The following is a 23,150-nucleotide window of genomic DNA, read 5'->3' on the forward strand; positions in this document are numbered from 1 at the left end:
AGATATGAATGCAGAACTGCCCTCCCCCCACACACACAAACACCTCAGAATTGCAATTCCAATGCCATCACATACTAATCTGGCAGCTTCTTCATATTTATAACCAACATTTTAGCTGACAAGAGCAAAAATACCACCAACTGAACAAAGAATAAGATAACTCAAATTGATAAGCGTGTTTGGTGTCATGAATATCACCATTTCCACATGATTGTATATTTCAATTTAGCTTCAAATGAAAAAACAGTCATGAAGATAACTCTGTAAAAACATTCCCTTCCCCCACTACAAGATTAATCCCTGCCCCCCTCATACCCATCCAAGGTCGCTTAGGTATCAAAGGGAAACAACCATCCTGAAGCTTCAGATAATTAAAACATAATTTACAGAATAATAAATCAGAGTCCTTAGCCAAGATTCAAGAGAAGTTATGTCAATTCAGTTCTAAAAAGGTAAAAGAAGGATGCTGCTTTCTATCCTTTGGAATAAAAATATCCCTGCAATGCTGGATGCTAAAACCTTTGTTCTCAAGCTACGCAATTAAAGCACAGGTTTTTAAAACTAGGAATTTTCTTCCTTTAGGTCAAATTAGTCCTTTTAAAACATGAAAAAACCTTAAAAGCTATTTTAAGCATAAAGAACAATGCAAAAATATCCTTTTCCTTTTTTAATTTTATTCCTCTGCTATAAGTACATCCCTTTCACTGAAGCTATTTTTCTACCATTTTGCTACACTTCATACACCACCGAGAAACAAAGACTGCTACAGATTACCTGGATCACCGGACAACTCGGCAGATGAGTAAAAGCTCAAAAGGCTCGTTTCCATGGAGTAGAGGAGAATGAAATCCTCACTAAAACAGCACTCCCTTAGCATTCCTAGGTTTTTCCTTTATATACACTTGACATCCTTGGAAAGGCATTTGTGGGATGATTTTACTGACCACAGGAGGGATGATATGAACAAACTCCACCTCTTTTCCACCCCCAATCATCTGCCATCATCAACTAAAGCCTAACACTGCGCTGTTAATGGAAATGCAAAGAACAGCATCCACAAACACTGCTCTAAAAGATTACACTGTAAAATAACATAAATGATAAAGAAAGCAAAGATGCAGCTGGCAATATGTTAAGGGGGTAGGCCAAGCAGCTCCCATAAATTAAAAATACTTGAAAAAGATCCAATTCTAGAGCCACAAAAAATTAATTTTCTGCAGAATTTCCTGAATAAAATATGATTTTTCAGAAAAACACAGTGTCTCTGTCAAAAATGGAGTTCCTCATGTAGCTTAAAATTTTGTTGTTGCCACTGCTCCTTTCCCTAAAGCCAAATAAACCAAATAAGTTAGGAATAACCAAAAATGTCTCCTTTTGTTGGTAGTGTGACTCCAAAGATAATCTGGAACAGGAGGTAGGGGTGAAAGAGAAATAGATAAAAAAATGGGAGGAGGAAAAATATTTTCTGACCCAATAAGCATAATTCAGTTTGTAAGCAAGGCTGAAAGGACTGAAATTTCTTCATGCTACTCTATTTGTGTTTGATTACTGTAAATCTTCCCTGGTCTCTAAATATGCCCCAGGCACTATGATGTCTGGCACTCTGTTAACTAGCATCCCTTCCACTTCCACTAGAATGAGGAAGAGACAAGAGACACACTCATTCAGTCTAATCCCTAGAAGCCATGTAATTTTGCTATAACAGTAATTTTCCCCAAACACTGCTCTCTAACAAATGCACTGCCATGCAAAGAAGACTCATTAGCCTCTACTTTCTTTTCTGAAGTATCAACCCAACTTCACAATTTGCACACACATAATTTTTGAGACCAATGTATCAGTAACAAATGAAAAACATACTCTTTGTTTTATAAAACACATTCCCTAAAACATTAGGATATATCTAATTATAAGTTAAAATCCAGTAATCATTTCATTCACATAAATTATAGCCCAAAGTTCTGTGAATGGATGAATTTACAGAACCTCAGAACCACAATTAGTGATCTATGAAGAATCACCTTCTAAGAAAGCACACCTTGGCAAATGTAGTTTGTAAAAAATAAGCAATAAAAGAAGAAAGACCAAAGGACAGAGAAATGAGTAGATTTTACAGACTTTCTAAAGACTGATTTTAATGTTCTCTTTGGGCAAGATTAAAGAACAGATTTACTGAATTTACAGTTTCTAAGTACTTAATAGAGAAGCGGTGATATGATTTACCATATAAACATATAACCCAGATATCACACTCTTAGGTGTTTACCCAAGTGATGTGAAAATTTATGTTCACACAAAAATCTGTCCATGGATGTTTATAGCAGCTTTACTCATAATTGCTAAAAACTGGAAGTAATCAAGATGTCCTTCAATGGGGGAATGGTTAAATAAACTATGATTCATCCATACAATGGAATAGTGTTTAACAATTTTAAAAGAGTGAACTATTAATTCATACAATATGGAAAAATCTTAAATGCATTTTACTATGTTCAAGAAGTCAGATGCAAAATTCAAAGATTTTCATACCATTCCACTCGTATACAACTCTAGAAAATGCAAAAATTAAAAACAGATAAGGCAAAGAACAGATTGGGGATTAGGGGAAGGGAGAGTGGTTGACTACAAAGAGGACACACAAGGGAACACTTAACACTAGGGTGGTGGATACGTGATTCAACTCTTCTGTCAGAACCCACAGAACTGCACATTAGGAAGAGTGAACTTCACTGGATGCTGACCATACAATAACAACAAAAACCATCAATCAGAGTGTTGGCAGATTCCAAGATGAAATGTGGACTGTGACAAATGAATCTAACTACATTACAAATTATGACATACCTGCACTGAAGGAATGGGAGGGTGAGGGGGGAGGAGCTGACCTAACTAACTTTGGAAAACAATGTTTTGACTGGAAATTGTAAGGCTAATGACAAAAATAAACACTGCATTCTAATGGAAAACTTGTTTCCCGTGGGTATATGGATTAATGGTTCTGAAATAGCTTTTCGTGTATACTGGAGTTGAACAAATAAGTAAATGGATAACGGATGGTCAGAGCCAGCTTTCTCACTGTCAGATAGGGGAATTACACATAAACAAGAAAGGAAGAATACAATGAACCGTGTGGTACTGGATTAATATCAGAGAGATTAGTATGAAGTCAAGTTTAACTTAATATAGATATAAATGGATACAGAAACAATTATAGATGTGTGTGTATATATACTTATATTACTAGCTCTGTCCCTTGAGAGGGCCTAAAACAATGACACCTCAATAGCAAAAAGCACACCCCGTGCCCACATTTTGGTTTCTATAACCATTCTCCAACAAAAGGAATCACAGCTCTTTGGGAAAATAGGTGATTCTACAACTAGGGCAAAGAAAATATAAGATAAGCCTGAGCATCTTATAGTAAAGAAGGAAAGGAGAAAGCAGAAAGTAAGGAAGCACTTAAAAAACAAAAGCACAGGGGCAAGTGCCAGTGTGAAAGCCTTACTAGTGGTCAAAGTTGGAACAATATGAACAACAAAATAAAAACATAGTACTGGACTAGAACTCAAAATATAAAATAAATATACATTAATGCATATTGGTATAGATAATTGAATAAATAAATAAATGAGGGAAAACATAAATTTTCCTTACAGAAGGATTCCAAATCAAATATGTAGATACTTCCTTCTCCCTCAAGTGTGGATTGGATTTAAGTGACTTGCTTCAAAAGAATAGTATATGGAAGGAAAAAAAGAATAACTTTAGACTGGAGAAACCTGGCAAACACTATCTTAAGTGGCCCAGGTTAATCCCATCAGTTATGCTATATGAATGTCATGTAGACATCATGTACCCTGATAAGATGAAGTGAAAAGAGGACTTTGCCTCTAGGTATTCTTTCCACAAATGCACAACCCTAATAATGAAAGAGCAGCAAACCCAGATTGGAGAATAGTCTAAAAATACCCAGCCAGCACTCCTCATGGCTGTTAAGGTCATGAAAAACAAGGTAAGCCTGAGAAACTGTCACAAACCAGAAGAGACTAAGGAAACAAGAAAACTAAATGCAATGTGGTATCCTGGAACAGAATGAGACCATTAATAGAAAATCTGGTGCGATCCAAATTATGTCTGTAGTTTAGTTAATACCAATGTCAGTTTCTCTGTTTTGACAAATGTACCACAGTAACGTAAAATGTTAACAATGAGGAAAACTAAGTATGAGGTATGTGGGAACTCTCTATACCATTCATAACTTTTCCTTATATCTAAAATTATTCCAAAATAAAAAGGTTATTGAATAATTAATCTATGATGCTAGAAGTCAGAATAGTAAGCACTCTTAGGTAGTGACTTCAACTGTTGGTTAAAAACATTCCCACAAATAATATTCTAGGCTCAGGTGACTTCACTGGTGAATTCTCACATACATGTAATGAAAGAGGTAATAACATCCTACACTCTTTCTGAAAATACTTTCCAATTCATTTTCTGAGGCCAACACTGCCCTGGTGTCAAAACCAGACAATGACATTACAAGAAAATGAACACAGATGTAAAAGTCTTCATCAAAATATTAGTAAACCAAATCTATCAATATAGACAAAAATAATACACATTGATGAAATGGGGTTTATCCCAGGAATGCAAGGTCGGCTCAACATTCAAAATTCAATGTAATTCACCATATCTCCAGTCTAAACAAACAAACAAACAAACAAACAAACAAATACAGTCATCTTAATAAACGCAGAAACCACATTTTACAAAATTCAATATCCATTAATGGTAAAATTTCTTGCAAACTAAGACAGAAGGTAACTTCCCTAAACTGATAATAGACAGCTATAAAAAACAAATATATAACATAATACTTAACAGACTGAATGCCTCCCCCCTAAGAACAAAAACATGGCAAGGATGTTTACATGTCTACTCTCACAACTTCTATTTAACATGTTAGTCAAAGGAGCAACATAATAATAATAAATATGTAAAAAGCTCACAGAATGAAAAGAAAGTACTTTTCTTTAATGAAAGATGATCAGCTATGTAAAAAATCTAAATGAATTTATTTTTAAAAACTAGTATAATAAAAACAGATGATTGAACTTGGTGTACCCCCAAAAAAATAAAAAAATAAAAAACAACAAAAAAAAACTAGTAGAACTAATAAGTCTAGCAAGAAAACAGTACACAGATCAATATACAGAAAGCAATTATATTTCTATTACTAGCAACAAATCAAAAATTAATTTTTAAATACCATTTAAAATAACCTCAAGACACACAAAATACATAGAGATGAAGTTAAACGATGCAAAACCTGTACACTGAAAACTGTAGAATCTTTTGAGAGAAATTAAAGACTTGAATAAATGGAGAGTGAGAATATGTTTATGGATCAAAGTTTCATACTGTTAAAATATTGTTGTTTCTCCCAAACCTGAACTAGACTCAATACAATCATACTCAAAATCACAGCACTTTTGAAAAAAATAGAAATTGACTTGTTGATTCTAAAATTCATATGAAAATACAAAGGCTCTAGAAGAGCCAAAAGAATTTTTAGGAAAACAACAAATTTGCAAGACTTGCATTATCTTATTTCAAGATTTAAGATAAAGCTAACAAAATTAAGACATAAGGATAGGCATATTGATCAAAAGAACATAACAGAGACAGCAAAAACAGACCCAGGCAAAGAGGGTGATTAATTTTTTAACACTGATGCCAAAGTGATTCTACAAGGAGAAAACAGTCCTTTCTACAAACTACTGGAACATATGCCAAGACAAACACACACATGCAAACCTCAATCCTTACCTCACACCATATACAAATGTAAACTTGATTTGTATCATAGGCCTAAACATAAGAGTTAAACTACAGAACTTCCAGAAAGGGCTTCCTAGGTGGCGCAGTGGTTAAGAATCCACTTGACAGTGCAGAGGTCACGGGTTCGATCCCAGCTCCAGGAAGATCCCACATGCCATGGAGCAACTAAGCCCGTGTGCCAAAAAAAAAAAAACTTCCAGAAAAAATCAGGAGGAAATTCTTGTGATCTTGGGTTAGGTCAGGATTTTTCAGATAGGATCCACAAAGCAAAAACATAAAGAGTTGATAAGTTGAACTTCATCAAAATTAAAAACTTCTGTTCTTTGAAAGACACTGTTAAGGAAATAAAAGGACAAGCCACAAACTGGTAGAAAATTTTACCAGAAACATATCTCATCCCTCAATAACAAGATAAGCCAAATTTTTACGATTTGAACAGACCTGTCACAAAAGAAACAATGGCAAAAAGCACACGAAAGGTCCTCAACATCACCAATCTTAAGAGAAATGTAAATTAAAAATACAATGAAATGGCCATTCACACCTACAAAAATGACTAAAAAGACTGACCATACCAAGTATCGATGAGGATGCAGCAGATCTGAAACTCTCCACTATGCTGATGAGAATATAAAATGCTAGTCACTTTGGAAAAGAGTTTGGCAGTTTCTTGCAAAGTTAAACATACACTTATCAAACAATTTAGCAATCCTTATTCAGGGCTTTTACCAAAAAGAAATGAAAATGTGCATCACACAAAAACTCACATGCAAATGTTCAGATTTATCTGAAACAGCCAAAACTGGAAATGATCCACATGTCCATCAACAGGTACATGGATAAAAAAACTATTCACACAATGGAATAATAGTACATGGTATGAAAAAGAAGCAACCTGCTACAATATGCAACAACTTGCATGAATCAAAAAAGCATTACAGAAGACAGACACAAAAAGATTATGTACTGTTCCATTTCATTTACATGAAGTTCTAGAAAAGACAGAACTCTTGTGACAGAAAGCAGATCAGTGGTTTTTGGGGAATAAATAAAGATACATGAGAGAACTTTTGAGAGTGACAGAAATGTTCTATATCTGAATCACAGCGCTACTTAAACTATAGTGTTAGTTAAAAATTATTTACACTCATCAAAGCTCATCAAAATACACACTTAAAATGAGTGAACTTTATTATATGTAAATTGTATCTCAAAAAAAGTTTATTTTTTAAAAGATAAAATAGAGTAGGCCAGAATTTAAATAGCTTATAAATTGACTAACTTCCTATCTAAAATATTAAAACCTTAATTGTTGCTTTAGATAATCATAAAAAGTTTAGAATGCCATACGAAAATAAACTTTTACTTCAAAAATAAAACTTGAAACCTTGAATATTTAAGAAATTTAATTCTCAGCTCTTAACATATTATTTGTAAAAATATTTAACATTTCAATAAGCCCTATAACAATATGATGACTTACTTTAACACCTAAAAAGCCCAAGTAATTACCAGAGCAATTCCCCTAACTAGGATATTCTTACCAGAACATTTCAACACTCTAAAATGGAGAAACTTGACAAACACTACTTTGGCCTGGTGAACAAGGTCATTGTCAACAGTCATAAATCATGTTGATGGTATGTACTCTTAATATGATGTGATGAAAACGGCACTGAATCTCTGTGATCCTTCTTCCAACAACCCATAACTCCAGTCTAATTGTGATAATAACGTCAGACAAATTCCAATGTAGGGGCATATTATAAAAGACTTGACCAGTACTCCTCAAAACTGTCAAGAGCATCAAAAACAAGGTAAGCCTAAGAAACTGTCACAGTCTAAGAAACTGTCACAGCCAAGAGGGGCCCAAGGAGACAGGACAACTAAATGCAATGTGGTATCGAGTGTGATCCTGGATCAGAAAAAGGAGAACAGGTTAAAAACCAAGGCAATCAAAATAAACTTTGGACTTTAGTTAATAATAATGTATTAAAACTCTAATTAATTGCGACAAATGTACAATACTAATGTAATATGTTAATAATATGGGAATCTTAAGTCAAGCATGGGGTACATATTCCTCTCTGTACTAGCTTTTCAATTTTTCTACAAATCTAACCCTGTTCTACAAAATAAACTCTTAAAAAAAAAACCTCTCCCTCCTCCACTCCCCCATTACCAAATAAAAAAGTCCCTCTCATCAGAAAACCTTATAACACTACAGGAAAGGAAGGGGAAAATACAAGGGGAAAGGGATCAAGGAAAGGATGATATAGGTGCTAATTTAAAGAACATCATTACAGTTTTGGTAGAAAATTACATTATAAAGCCTTTTTTTTTTTTTTTTAACTATTTAGTGTAAGAAGAGAAAGCACAAAAAGAAAGGTCAAAGGATGATCTAAGAAGGATGTTAAAAATACTCTTCCTACTGCTTATTCAGCTGTACTGGTGTTTTGACGTCAATCTCAAGACTCCTATGGATGACAGTAACAATTTAGTCTTTGGTGTTTGCTGTATAAATTTCAAAGTAAAACCACTTGTTAATGAATGTTAATAGTTTCCATGATGAGAAGACTAATTTTGCTTAAAATCTGAGAAATATGCTGGTTAACTACATGAGGAAGAAGGGCAGAAATGGAGAGGGTCATTCTGAGCATGCTTATTTGAGTTTAAACTAAGTCTTTTCTCTTAGTTTTTTAAGTCATTTAACTTCTCATTCTTAATCTTCATTGGAAAACTAGAATGAAATACCAGTATCTTTCATTACTTTTACAAGTCTGAAAAAGATGTGGTTAAGTAAAAGCAAATTGTTAGTGTGCCCTTCAAAATTGAGGGTGGATTCCAACATTTTTGAAAGTTTAAAGTCCAAAATATCTGTATTCTGTATCAATAGATTTAATTTAATAGAGTTATGTTAGTGATTCAAATCACTAATCTGCATGATTCAATGTAATCAGTTATTCATCAAAACATATTCTTTGCTAAAACCATCACATAAATTCTTCACTATTCAAAGAGAAATCTGTTTTTAAAAATATTTTTTCTAAGTTTGCAATTATATGAGGACTGAGATTGGTGTATCAAAATTCACAAAGTTAACTTTGCATATTGAAAGGTAATTTCTGCAATGTTGTATATGTTGTATTACTGAATTAAGAAACTTAATTAAAAACAGGGTAACCACAAATCAAAAACACACAACAGATTCAAAAAAACCAAAAAGAAGAGAACACAAGCATAATACAAAAGAAAACTATCAAACCACAAAAGGAAAAGCAAAAAGAAAGGAACAGGGACTTCCTTGGCGGTCCAGTGGTTAGGATTTTGCTTTCCAATACAGGGGGTGTGGGTTCAATCCCTGGTCAGGGAGCTAAGATCCCACATGCCAAAAAACCAAAACATAAAACAGAAGCAATACTGTAACAAATTCAATAAAGACTTAAAAAAAGTTATACCTTTAAAAATAAAAGGAACAAAGAAGAAATACAAAATCAACTGGAAAACAAGGTTTAAAATGGCAATAAACACATCTATCAATAATTACCTTAAATGTCAATGGACTAAATGTTCCAATCAAAAGACATAGACTGTTAGATTGTATTAAAAAAAAAAAAAAAGCCTACAATATGCTGTCTACAAGAGACCCACTTTAGGGGGAAGGACACACATAGATTGAAAGTGAGGAAATGGAAAAAGATATTTCATGCAAACAGAAATGACAAAGAAGCAGAGGTAGCAATACTCATAACAAACAAAATAAGACTTTAAAACAAAGGTCATAAAGAAAGACAAAGAAGGACACTAATGATAAAAGGATCAATACAAGAAGAGGATATTACACTTGTTAACACACGTGTTAACAATATAGAAGCACCTAATATAGGAGAACCTAAATACATAAAGCAAATGCTAACAGACATAAAGGAAGAAATTGATGGGAATACAATAATAGTGGGAGGCTTTACCACCTCATTCACATCAATGGACAAATCTTGCAGACAGAAAACCAATAAGGCAACAGAGACCCTTACAACAGAATAGTTAGACTTAATTGATATTTTCAGGACGTTACATCCAAAAAAAGCCCCCAAAAGCAGAAAACAAAACAGAATACACATTTCTTTCAAGTACACGTGGAATATTCTCATGGATTGACCACATACTAGCACACAAAATAAGCCTCAACAAATTTAAAAAGACAGAAATTATTTCACACATCTTTTCTGACCACAAAGGCATGAAACTAGAAATCAACCACAGAAACAGAAACAAGAAAAAAACAATTACATGGAGACTAAATAATATGCTACTAAAAAAATCAATGGGTCAACATGAAATCAAAGAGGAAATTAAAAAATACCTTGAGACAAGTAACAATGAAAACACAACCATACAAAATCTATGAAATGTAGCAAAAGCAGTTCTTAGAGGAAAATTCATAGAGATACAGGCCTTCCTCAAAAAAAAAAAAAAGAAAGAAAAATCTCAAATAAACAACCTAACCTACCACCTAAAAGAATTACAGGACTTCCTAGGTGGTGCAGTGGTTAAGAATCCACCTGCCAAAAGCACAGAACACAGGTTCGATCCCTGGTCCCGGAAGATCCCACATTCCATGGAGCAACAAAGCCCATGCACCACAACTATTAAGCCTGTGCTCTACAGCCCATGAGCTGCAACTATTGAGCCCGTGTGCCGCAACTACTGAAGACCACGTGCCTAGAGCCCATGCTCCACAACAAGAGAAGCCACTAAAAGAGGAGCCCACACACCACAATGAAGAGCAGCCCCTGCTCGCCACAGCCAGAGAAAACCCACGTGCAGCAACGAAGACCCAATGCAGTCAATAAATAAATAAATAAATAAATAAATAAATAAATAAATAAATAAATCTATTAAAAAAAAAAGAATTACGAAAAGAAGAACAAACAAGGACTTCCTACGTAGCACAGTGGTTAAGAATCCACCTGCCAATGCAGGGGACACGAGTTCAATCCCTGCTCCAGGAAGATCCCACATGCCTCGGAGCAACTAAGCCCATGTGCCACAACTACTAAGCCTGCGCTTTAGAGCCCGTGAGCCACAAATATTGAGCCCATGTACTGCAACTACTGAAGCCCACGCGCCTAGAGCCCGTGCTCCGCAACAAGAAATGCCACAGCAATGAGGAGCCTGCACACCACAACAAAGAGTAGCCCCCACTCACCACAACTAAAGCCCGCACACAGCAAAAAAGACCCAACACAGCCAATAAAATAAATAAATAAATAAATTTATAAAAAAAAAAAAGAACAAAACCTAAAGTCAACAGAAGGAAGGAAATACTAAAGATCAGAGAAGAAATAAAATAAGAGACATAAAATAGAGATTTAGGTCAGTCTCCCAAGGCAATAGAAATAAAAGCAAAAGTAAACAAATGGGACGTAATCAAACTTATAAGCTTTTGCACAGCAAAGGAAATCATAAACAAAATGAAAAGACAACATACAGAATGGGAGAAAATATCTGCAAACAATGCAACTGGCAAGGGATATACAAATAGCTCATACAATTCAGTAACAAAAATCAAACAACCCAATCAAAAATGGGCAGAAGACCTAAATAGACATTTCTCCAAAGAAGACATCCAGATGGCCAATATGCACATGAAAAGATGCTCAACGATGCTAATTATTAGAGAAATGCACATCAAAGCTACAGTGAGGTACTACCTCACGCTGGTCAGAATGGCCATCATTAAAAAGTCTACAAATAAATGCTGGAGAGGGTGTGGAGAAAAGGGAACCCTTCTGCACTGTTGGTGGGAATGTAAGTTGGTGCAGCCACTGTGGAAAACAGTATGGAGGTTCCTCAGAAAACTAAAAATAGAATTACCATATGTTCCAGCAATCCCACTCTTGAGCATATATCCAGACAAAACTATAATTCAAAAAGATACATGCAGCCATATGTTCATAGCAGCACTATTCACAATAGCCAGGACATGGAAACAACCTTCACTGATCGGTGAATGGATAAAGATGTGGTACATATATATAGTGAAATAGTACTCAGCCATAAAAAAAGAATGAAATAATGCCACACTTGCAGCAACATGGATGCAGCTAGAGATTATTATACTAAGTGAAGTCAGAAAGAGAAAGACAACATCCTACTGCCCACCATTATTCTACTAACTAGTAGAATTTAACTAATAAATTATTATACAGCTATACAACAAAATATGGTATAGCTACAGAGTACAGGCACTCACATGGTAATAAAATATATTTTAAGTATATTGCTATATAAAAATTTCAAGTTACAGAATGTACATATAGGGTAATTTCATTTCTGTAAAGAAACTTAATGGTAGCTACCTCTGATAAATCAGATTAAGCAAGTGAGAGAAGGGAGGGAACTTGTCACTATACTTTCTTCTATGATTGAAAAGATTAAACTATATTTTTATTACTGAAGCTGGTAGCATGCATATGAAGGTTCATTATGCTATTCTAATTTTAATGCATGCCTTAAATTTTACATAATAAAGTTATGTAAACATATACTTTACATATACTTTTTTAAAAACTACTTCTAAGAAAAAAACTATGTTTGAGAGTAGCTTCATCCTGAATAGGCTTTTATTTGTGCCTGCATTTCTTTTTAATTCTAGAGATAGGTATATCAGCTAAATTGACCTTAAACAACAAATTATCAATCAGACTACAATACATAATAAAAAAAAAGCTACTGTTCAAAATCCCTTGAAGTAGATATAACAGATAAAGAGATAAAAGCTAAGTTAGAGAGGCTAAGTAACTTTCTCAACAAATGGTAGAGACGGAATCTGAAACCATACCTATCTGACTGCAAATCCTGCTTGTTTCTACAAAAAGCTGGAAAATTTTGTGTGGGAAAATCCCACAAAAATGAGCACTTGTCTTAACCTCTATAAAACAAACTTCAGTTTTCCATAAATAAATCCTTCAAATGCAAGGAGTTAACCAAGAAAGGATTCTTATTCTCTATCGCTCACTTGCCTAGAGAAGATCAAGATATGTTTAAGAGCAGATCCAACTCTGCAAAGCAATTGATTAACACACTGGTAGAAAAGTTTGCTAGAAAGAACTCTGTACGGGCCTAGTACATGATACAGTGTGCAGTGAAGCACAAATAACTATAATTAAGAGGCATAAATAATACCAAGTCAATGTTAAAGACAGTATATATCTATTAGAACATATAAGAACTTTGCTTCTTGAACACAAAAGAAAACATTATTGGAGCAATAAATAAATAGTTCTACTAAAACCCAGATTCCAGAGTTAATGCAGACTAGTTAAATAATGAGATAGCTGCGGATTCTTTTGAAAATTACAAGGAACTTTTACTGTGGTAGTGGTTATTATCTTGTAGTTACTATCACTTATCTATGTTCTCTTGAAAATTTTAGTGGCTTTAAAGGTATCACCGAAAATTCCAATATCCAAAAGTATGAAGGTGACACAAAAGTTTATATAGACTGCCACTTCTCTAGACGAGTTAATACCTTATAAATTAGATTACAAAATATCTAAGTGACGGTAGCTGAGTCCACTCAAAGAATCAGCTTTTCAGTGTGTTATGCTTTATGTTATCTCCTCAGTTTTTTATTAAAGGTGGTTAGAAAAGACATTTTAAAAATCGCTTTTAACTTCTCATGAAGCTGTTGTAGGAGAGACAATATTGTCATGAAATCCATGTGACTAATATTCTTTTACGAATTTAATGGCAAATAATAAAAATCTGGCTTCCTTGTTACAAGGAAGGAAATACACCCACTAACAGTCAAGTCATATTTACATTTTTCCCACAGCATCTCAAAAGCAGAGAGGATTAATCAAATGATTGTATTAATCATCATAATTGTTATATTTGCATTTACCTCACTGTAATAACTTGATTTTCTATTTTTATTTTAATGTATTTAATGGGATATGTGTATGTGTTCTTTATAAACCACTTCAAGTGAACAAGTGGGGTATAAACATTATAAATCATTTTTAAGTCAAAATAACTATGTATTTATGAATTGTTCTTTAATAATATTGATTTTAATAAATATTTCCCTCTGCCCCCAAATAACAACTTTTTTGCGTTGGATTTTTAATTAGAAAAAAACCAAATCTCATTTGACCCTGTGATGTAGATAGTATGAAAGTATTATTCTCACTATATAGATTAGGATACTTAGGCTCAAAATAACAAAACAAAAAAGTTGACTTAATTATCATATCATCCTTGAGGTACAAAGCTAGGATTCATTTCTAGCAATCCTGACTTCCATACACTTTCCTCTATACTACCTTAAACAGAACCTTTGGCCAAGACAACATAAAATTAAAATATTAGATGATAAAGAAGAGAGGGAAGGACAGAGGTAAGGAGATGGGAATGGGGGAGGGGAAAGAAGAAAAAAAGGAAGGAAGGCAGAAAGAAAGAAGAAAGGGAGGAAGGAAAGAGAAGGAAAGGGGAAAGAGGAAAGAGAAGGAGAGGGAAGAGAGGAAAGAGAAGGATAGGGGAGGGACCAACCATTCAAAACAGCAGTGAAAATCATAAAGTACCGAGAAATAAACAACAAAAAATGTTTTAAGACTTCTGTGGATAACGTTACAAATTTTTACTGAAGAACATAAAAGACCTGAAATTTCTAAAAAAAATACCATGTTCGCGTATAAGAAGATATCATCATGAAGACATCCATTTTCCCCAAACTAAACTAAAACCTTCATTGCAAGTAGAATAAAAAACCCAATGGACTCATATCAGCTGATTCCAAAATTCATATGGAAAAGAAAAAGCCAAGAATAGCTATGAAAATTTTGGAAAAGAAAAATTGAGTAAGGAGACTTACTTTGCTTACAGAGCTTAAATAATTTAAACAGTCTGGTGTTGTTACAGAAAAAGTTAAACTTGACAAAACAGAATAGAAAGATCAGAGACAAACCCACAGAATACGGAAACATAAGACAAAGATGGCACTGCAAATCAATGGTGAAAAGATAAAAACTGTACAACAAATGGCAAGACAACTGGTAATCTCTAAGGAAAATAAAACTCTCTACCTCATACTATATTCATATTTTATTAATTAAAAAACACCAGTTGCAAAATATATACAACATGAATTCAATTTCTGTAAAGTTAAAAAATGTGTCCCCCTAAAAAACCTGTATAATTTTTGAGGATATATAACTATGTAGCACAAGTATAAAAACATGCATTAGAGCAATGAACACCAAATTTACCAGAATGTAAGTGGAGAGGAAGAGTAGAGACTAGGATCAGGGAAAAGTATGCAGGAGACCCTCAACTTTGTGATTTTTATTTCTTCCCCTTCCCTCCAAAATGATGATGCTACATAGTAGGTACCTGGATGTTCATTATATTTCTTTTTTTTTTTTTTTTTTGTCTTACGCTTTCAATATTTTACAATGAAGTAAAATGAGGGAAAAAGAACATTTTCAAATTAGATGTTGTGGCTAAATGAGACTTCTACTTAATAACACAGAGAAAGTACAGGTTTTTTCAGTTTTTAAATTTAGAGTTCCTTTAAAGAATAAAACATTCTTCTATATCTTCAGAATAAAACTTTTGTTAAAACTGAGTAATTCCAATTAATCTCTATAAAATGATAAATGTAATGCCTTATGGCTTTTATCACCAGTTCACTGACTTAAAACTCTCTAAAACTTATCAGTAAGCACCAGTTCTGAATTAACTCTCCTTTATCTCTGAAATTTATTGTTTTCAATTAAAAACAAAAGGTTTGTGTGTATATTACTGTAGTCACTATATAAGATCACTCTGCTATCATATCAAAATCAATTCTACTTTTTCAGCAGCTAAAGAATGATTGCTTGTATTATAAATGCTGGAAAATAAAAATAACTTAAGGAATAGATGATTTTTATTCAAAACATCTAAATAAGTTTATTTAAAATATCCAAAAGGGAAAAATATATGCAAAACCATGCGTTTGGGGATTATTCAGAATGAAGTCAAAACCTGGCACAGCTACCCAATGCTTTGTGTGACCCTGAGAAGCTTACTGAACTTCACTGAACCTCAATTTCCTCAAAAATGATTAAACTAAGTACTCGCTTTACAGGAATGTTGTGAGGATTAAATGAGGTAAATGTATAGCCCAGTACTTAGAACACCAGGTAATAAATGCTGATTCCCTTTAATAAAAAAATGCTATTCAAGGGGAATTCCCTGGCAGGCCAGTGGTTAGGACTCTGCACTTGCACTGCAGGGGGCACGGGTTTGATCCCTTGTCTGAGAACTAAGATTCCTCAAGCCACGCGGTATGGCCAAAAAAAAAAAGTAAATAAAATTTAAAAAGCAAATAAATACAATTTTTAAAATGCTATTCAAATATGACTACTACCTTAAATTCCACACAAGTTTTCTTCTCTATTCCACAATGAAATCTTTAGGGCTTATTTTATCACTGAAAAAGTATTTCAACTTTTTTAAATTAAAAAGTTTGTAATTTAAAAATTCCAAATTTTAAAAATTCCAAGATTAAAAAAAAGTTATTAAAAGCATCTAAACAACAGAAGTTATTGTTTTTTTTGTGCTATTCTATAATCCTTGGAAAAATTACCATTAACATGTTTTCCCCCAAAATATAGGAAAAGTTTCAAAACTATTCATATATCACAACAGTTCTGAGATGTGAATAGCAGAAATGCAGATCAATCAGCTACTCTTTCCTTCCCATACTGTGTCATCCCTATTTGTGCAATCACCAAAAGAATTAGATCCAATAAGACTGTTGGACAGTAATTAAGCCTCTTAAAACTACTCAACTTTACTTTGCCACAGTGCAGTCTAGTTAGAATTTTTTTCTTTCCTATTTATTTCTATCCACCTATGGAATATATGTTATCATGTGACCTTGAAGAAGGAAAGATGAGTAAGTTCAGAATTAGGAAACTGGAGTCAGGAGGTTGGGGTCAGACTGCGGTCATACTAATTTACCTGTTGCTCACAACCAGAAAAAGGAAGAGATTAGCCAATAATTCTGTGGAAAAATAAGGAACCTCATATTTGAAATGCAAGAACAGAGCACTCACTGTATTATTTGATTGCCCACAACATCATGAAAAGATTTTTAAAACTTTTAATGTAACACTCCCAAGTGGATACATTTAAATTTAAATTTAACTTCAGGTCATCAAGAAAGCTACCCTTGGTATCGTTTTCTATTTTTAATTGACCCTTTTTCCAGAGTCTTGCAATGGAGGAATAGTTGGCAGGATTTTTTTTTTGCCTGCCTCTTTTTTTCTTTTTTTTTTTTTTTTTTTTGCTGTTGGAAATGCTACCAGGGGTACATGTAATTTCTACAATTTGAGCTAAAAATTATCCTTCCCTACTTGGGAGATGCTGTTTTTCACTAAGATTATAACTTTAGGAGTGGTACACATAAATTGGTGAGCAAATTAGCTAATACTTTTCAAGATAACCAGGTTCACTAACTGGCAATCCATAGGGTGACAGACATCAGAAACACATTATCTTCATAGTCATATCACCTATTTGTTCTTCTTAACCATAACAAACTAGAAATAAGATCTTCAATAACATACAAAGTTTAAAGAATTGAAGTATATGGGAAACAGAAGCTGAAGTTGTTAATAACCTCATTAAATTTAAATATTCCTCAAATAAGAATACCTTTTTTAAGAACCAAACTTTCATCTCAAAATCTTTACATTAAACATCCAGAAATTTGGGAGTCATCCTAGATCCCTCGTTTTTCTTTCTCCCTCTATCTCATTCATTGGTCACTACAGTCCTCTCCAATCCCATAACCCATGCCCTAGGTGCAGGAACTTCTCATATCTCCTATTACAGTCTCCCATTTGCAATCCTGATCTCAAGAATTACTTTCCTCTGATCTTCTATCAAATTACTACCATAGTTTTTCATTAAAATAAAAATTAAATGAATAAACAAACTAGAGTTTTCACTTAAAAAAATCTCTAATTACAAAAGCAATATATATTCATGGTTGAAAGCCTGGAAAATACAGATAAATATAAACAGTAAAACAATCATTCATAATCTCACAACTCAGAGACATTTAAAAAAAAAAATTAGCAAGTGACCTGGAAGTCGTTTTTTAAGCATTATATATGTATGTTTTTAAAAACATAACTGCCATTATATTTGGAGTTTTATCTCCTACTTTTCACATACCATGGACACTTTCCCATTAAGGTTTACTTGAAAATCTCTTTAATGCTTATATAAATCTCTATCAAATGTCATAAGAATTTATCAACACCAGTCTCCTGGGAGCTGCTTGCCATTACCTCTTCAGAGACATCAGACTTAGATTGGTTCCTCTTTGCCCCTACTACAAATAATGGTGTGGCTGACATCTTTGTACAAAAATTGATAACTAAATCTTTACTTCCTTTATGTCTTGAGATACATGCCAAAACTGGCATTACTGGACAAAAGGTTTAAATATCTCTTAGGCTCTTGAGCTATATTGTAAAATTATTTTCTATAAAGTTTAAACCAATTTATGTCCTCAACTGAGGAGTTACAAAAAACACTGCCTTATCACAATCCTCCCTAGCATTCCGTATTTTTAAATTACAATTTAAATTACAATTTAAAAATTGTAAAAAAAAAAGTTCCCAACACACCAAGGCACTGTCTCAGAATTTTCTTGCTTAGTACCCAAGATTATGCCTTATGCACTATAACTCTTATTTGGGTTTATTTGTTCATTTATTCATCAATTCAAATATTTACTGTCTTCCAGGTACTGGGAACACAAAAGTGAATAAGACAGACAAGCTCAGTAAAGCTGAAAAAATTAGTTCTGTGATTCCTTCACCCAAAGCACTGTCCTTAGAGCTTATCAAATTCCCTCTCTACCAACCACCTTCTGGGTCGGGTCTGGCTGGGCTCAGTCCTTCAGAAGAGGCAGTCCCTGTGTTGACCAACACGACATCTGTGATAACAGAAAGTGATGAGACATGAGGCTGGAGAAGTCAGACAAAGGCCAAGTAGCGAGTGGTCTTAAATGCATGTTAAGGAAGTTGCCTTTAACCTGGAGGCTATTGTTTCCCACACTTAAACTCTGCCTTAATGATTTGCCATAGTCACATAACTCCTGAACTTAGTATTATTAATGTTTTTCTTTAAGTAACATTATTTCCATTTCAAAAGGAAACTTTATTTCACTATTATAAATTTAAAAACCAGTATTATTTAACACAAATAGAAAGCAACAATAGACAAAATATACAAACTATTATTAAATTTTTAAAAATTTAAAATGAAATGCAAGTAAATAGGAACACTAACAATTAGCATACCTGTAACATGATCATTATATAGCAGCCTTGAAAAAGAAGTATTACGTATTTCCTTCTCTTCAAATCTCCTAAAGTTATGACATGATTTTAGCAATACAGTAAAAACTGTCCTATTCAATTAATTGGTACCAGTGATTGGTCACTGAATGGAAAAGAGCAGTTAGAGTAAGGAACTGTTTTAAAAAAAACCACTCATATGCACTTTAAACTTCATTTCAATTTAAAATATATGTGTATATTTATTTGCCAATTTTTAAATGTACGATCAAGGCCTTTTCTTTAAGTAAGGATGTACTGGACTGCTCTATTATCTTTCTTTTATAAACCATGTTAAAATACATCTGCTATGTTTATTTCCTGTTTCAGTTTCCTTACAGTAGACAAAGAAACTAAAGATAATCCCTGGACTCATTTTTTCCCAAGTAGCTAATAGTTGTTTTTCATCCATCTCTAACTTGACAGCAACTTCTTTAGTGGCAAGTCTCTACTCGTATTTCCAAAGCACATACAACTCAGTTTTCATTGAAATAACTTTCTTTTTTATGCTCATATTTCATTGGTTTTCATAATATTTAACTAAACTATCTAATTGCAATACAAGAACAACAGGTTGGGAATATACAGTTCAACTGGAAGGAGTAGAAGTATTCAGACACTACAGAGTAGCCTGTAGATGTAAACATTTAATCCACTGTGGGTAAAAATCATGCTCTACAGGGGAAATGGAGAGTCCATTAAATTCAGGTTAACTAAGAGATTCAACTACTGCTTCTCCGCTCTCTTCTTAAATATATTGGTCACATCTTTCAAGACTGGATAATGTTAGCTTCCCTTGATTATAGAACTTTGCGAATTCCTAAATGGCCACTCATCTTTACCACGTTTCCTCCAACATTTCCTTAAATGTAATCAGCTACCTTGAGACACTCCAAAACTTTTATCTTAACATCAAGAATGATATCCTTTCTTGGCACTTTCGCAACATCTCTAACACTATTATTTGCATGCTTTTTGTCAGCCATTACAGATCAAAAACATTCATTAAAAATCTTATGAAATTGTTCTCTATCTTAACTTCAAAACCGGAACTACATTACAGAGTTTGGCAGAAATAATGGAAAAGTCTTCACACATCCATGTGAGTTGTAGGAAGAATTTCAAATATTTCTTGAAGAAATCTTCAATTTGTGACATAATATGCATGAATGAGACAAGTTTTGCAAACAAGCACATCTTGACAAGTATAGCTGCCCATGTGAACAACTTACATTTATCCTGACAAAGGTAAGCATTCCAGGTACAAAACAAAGTGAACAACATAAGTGCAAAACTAGAACTATGAAATACTTAAGTGAGTTGGACTCCTGTTCCTCTCTGAAAAGACTACTTAAGGATTCCTCTGAAAAACCACTGAAAGTATTCTAAATATTATAAAAGATGCATGGAAGATCTGATGATTTTTCACAAGAATTTTCCCAAACTGAATGGCACCAAAGAGTAGATGAGGAACCCCTTTTCTACTTCATGAACCTGAACTAATAACTTGACAAGTTCAGAAGAACATATTCTAAAGATAATGTTAGATGGTTTCACTGAATAAAAGGCCTAATTTTTATTAATATTTAAATGCAGAGCAAAGTTGACCATTAACTATTTCTGATCTTTCCAACCACAAACATGTGCGAGTTAGGATTCCTGGTGCTTGTTAACATCAAAATATAAAAATGATACTGTTCCAATGACCTTCAACCTCATCTGAGCTACACACCAAGCAATATCCAAAGAAGGATCCCTTTCTTGCTGACTAAAAACAGTCTTTCACTGAGGAACTGATTTTTCAGGCAGATATTTCTATAAGCAAAGAGTGCATTACTGTATTTCATTTTTTATTTTTTAAATTTAATAATAATTAATTTTTTCTACTGTTGCCTTCTGTATGTGGCAAAAATACTGATTTTCTATTTATAATCATGAAATAAAGTTTCCTTTGGAAATGGATTTTCAATTTTAAAAGTAATGTTACAGAGTAAGATTAAGTAACTGACAGATGAGGGATTAAATTATTTGGATACTATCTAAGGCATTAAGGTAGTATCCAAATAATTTAAGTATGGGAAACAATAGTCCATAAGATAAAGGCAAGTTCCTTCACATGCATTCAAGACCATTCTCATTATGCTTCCAGTCTCTTTTCTCACCACAAACTTCATGTTCTAGCAATATCCCACACATAACAAACCATCTTTTCTGCCTCAAATGTCTATTCTATTATCCATATTACCACCACCACCACCTCCACAGACCACACCACACATACATACTACACCTAACACTCAACTCCTCACCTTTTAAAGAGGCTCTACGCTAAGGTATTACCTTCCTCCAAGAAATTTTCCATAATCATATCTCCTCAGACTGTATTATATGTTATTAGAGACTTTGTCTTATTCATCTGTATCTTTCTTTGGTTCCCAGCATAGTCAATAATTTTTCAAAGAATGACTCTTACTTGACTAGTTTGTATCATTTAGTTATGTTAATTACACTCTACTTTCAACTTTTATCCCTTCCAGAAGGCTCCTTTATAAAGTACTCTACCAGTACTCCTACTCCTCTGTAACTATTCCTTTGATTCTCTGTAACTTTGATTCTCAAATAGCCTTTGAGAGCATTTCTCTCCTCCCCCAAACATGTGACCTAAGATACTATATGGGCCATCCTTCTGGTGCAGTCTCACTCTTGTTGAACTCACCTATTCAAAGTACTTCAACTACCACCACAAACACAATAGCAGTAGCCAAGCCCTCACTCCTTTACATCTAGTTGCCTACCAGACATTTGCACCTGGATGCTTCATAAGTACCTGTGGTGGGCAGCCTCTAAAATAACCTCCAGTGAATTCTGCCTCCTGGAATCCATGCCCTGTATAGTTCCCTCCCACACTGAAGAGAGCTGATCTCTCAACTGACCTAAGAGAACACTACAAAAAAGACAGACTGTGACTTCTGAGGTTTGCTCATAAAAGTCATTACAGCTTCCGCCTTGCTGTCTATGACCACTTGATCTGGATAAAGCCAGCTGTCTCAAACATCCCTATGAGAGGTCTTCCTGGTGAGCAACCAAGGCCTCCTACCAACCACCAGCACTCACTTAGCACGTGAGTCACCTTGGAAGTGGATCCACCAGCTCCAATCAAGCCCTCAGATGACTCAAGCCCTTGCTTCAGTAGCAGACATCTCAACTGCAACTTCATCAGTGACCCTAAACCAGAACCACCCAGCTACGTTGCTCCCAGGTTCCTTATCATAGGAAACTGTATGAGGTAATAAATGTTTAGCAGCACTGTCCAGTAGACCTGTTTGCAATGATTAAAATGTTCTATGTCCAATGTCCAAAACAGTAGCCATTGACTACACATGGCTACTGTACACTTGAAAGTGGTTAGCGTGACTGAAGAACTAAATTTTCAATTTTATTTAATTTTAACTAATTTAAATTTAAATAGCCACGTGTCTTGTGGTTACCACGTTGCATACTGCAAGCTTATTTATTGTTTTGAGACAATCTATTACGTAGCATTAGATAACTAATACAGTACCTTAAACTAAATCTGTCCCTTACTACCTTTGTTCTCTTATCCTTTCACCTTAGTCAACCAAACAAAAATAAAACAAAACTGTGCCTCCTACCTTATATATTCTACATCTTGGTGAATGCTACCCATACCTATCCAAACACCCAAGCCAGAAAGACCCTCACTTTTATCACCTACCTTTTCTTATACTACTGGTATTCTTAACATCTTCCTAATAGCTCTATTTGTCTCCTCTCTTTTAAATGTACTGTTGCAACTTCAGTACTTCATTCTATTTACTGAAAAATGAATACTGGTATCTCCTTATTGCTATCTCTGCCCCTAAAACTTCTCAAGACTAATCA

General features: G+C 33.9%; 1 protein-coding gene across 5 annotated transcripts in view; it reads right to left on the reverse strand.

Annotated features, from left to right (window-relative positions):
- Positions 1-23,150, reverse strand: part of ARHGEF12 (Rho guanine nucleotide exchange factor 12) — a 135,480-nt gene that overhangs the window by 96,407 nt on the left and 15,923 nt on the right. Inside the window, exon 2 of one of the 5 annotated variants that reach the window (XM_057696022.1) lies at positions 18,776-18,844. The exons of the other annotated variants lie outside the window; for them this stretch is intronic. The gene's annotated coding sequence lies outside the window, so the exon portion shown is untranslated. The remainder of the gene's footprint in view (positions 1-18,775; positions 18,845-23,150) is intronic. 5 annotated transcript variants of the gene reach the window in all.

Source organism: Hippopotamus amphibius, chromosome 9 (assembly GCF_030028045.1).
Source record: "Hippopotamus amphibius kiboko isolate mHipAmp2 chromosome 9, mHipAmp2.hap2, whole genome shotgun sequence".
Lineage (NCBI taxonomy): Eukaryota > Metazoa > Chordata > Mammalia > Artiodactyla > Hippopotamidae > Hippopotamus > Hippopotamus amphibius.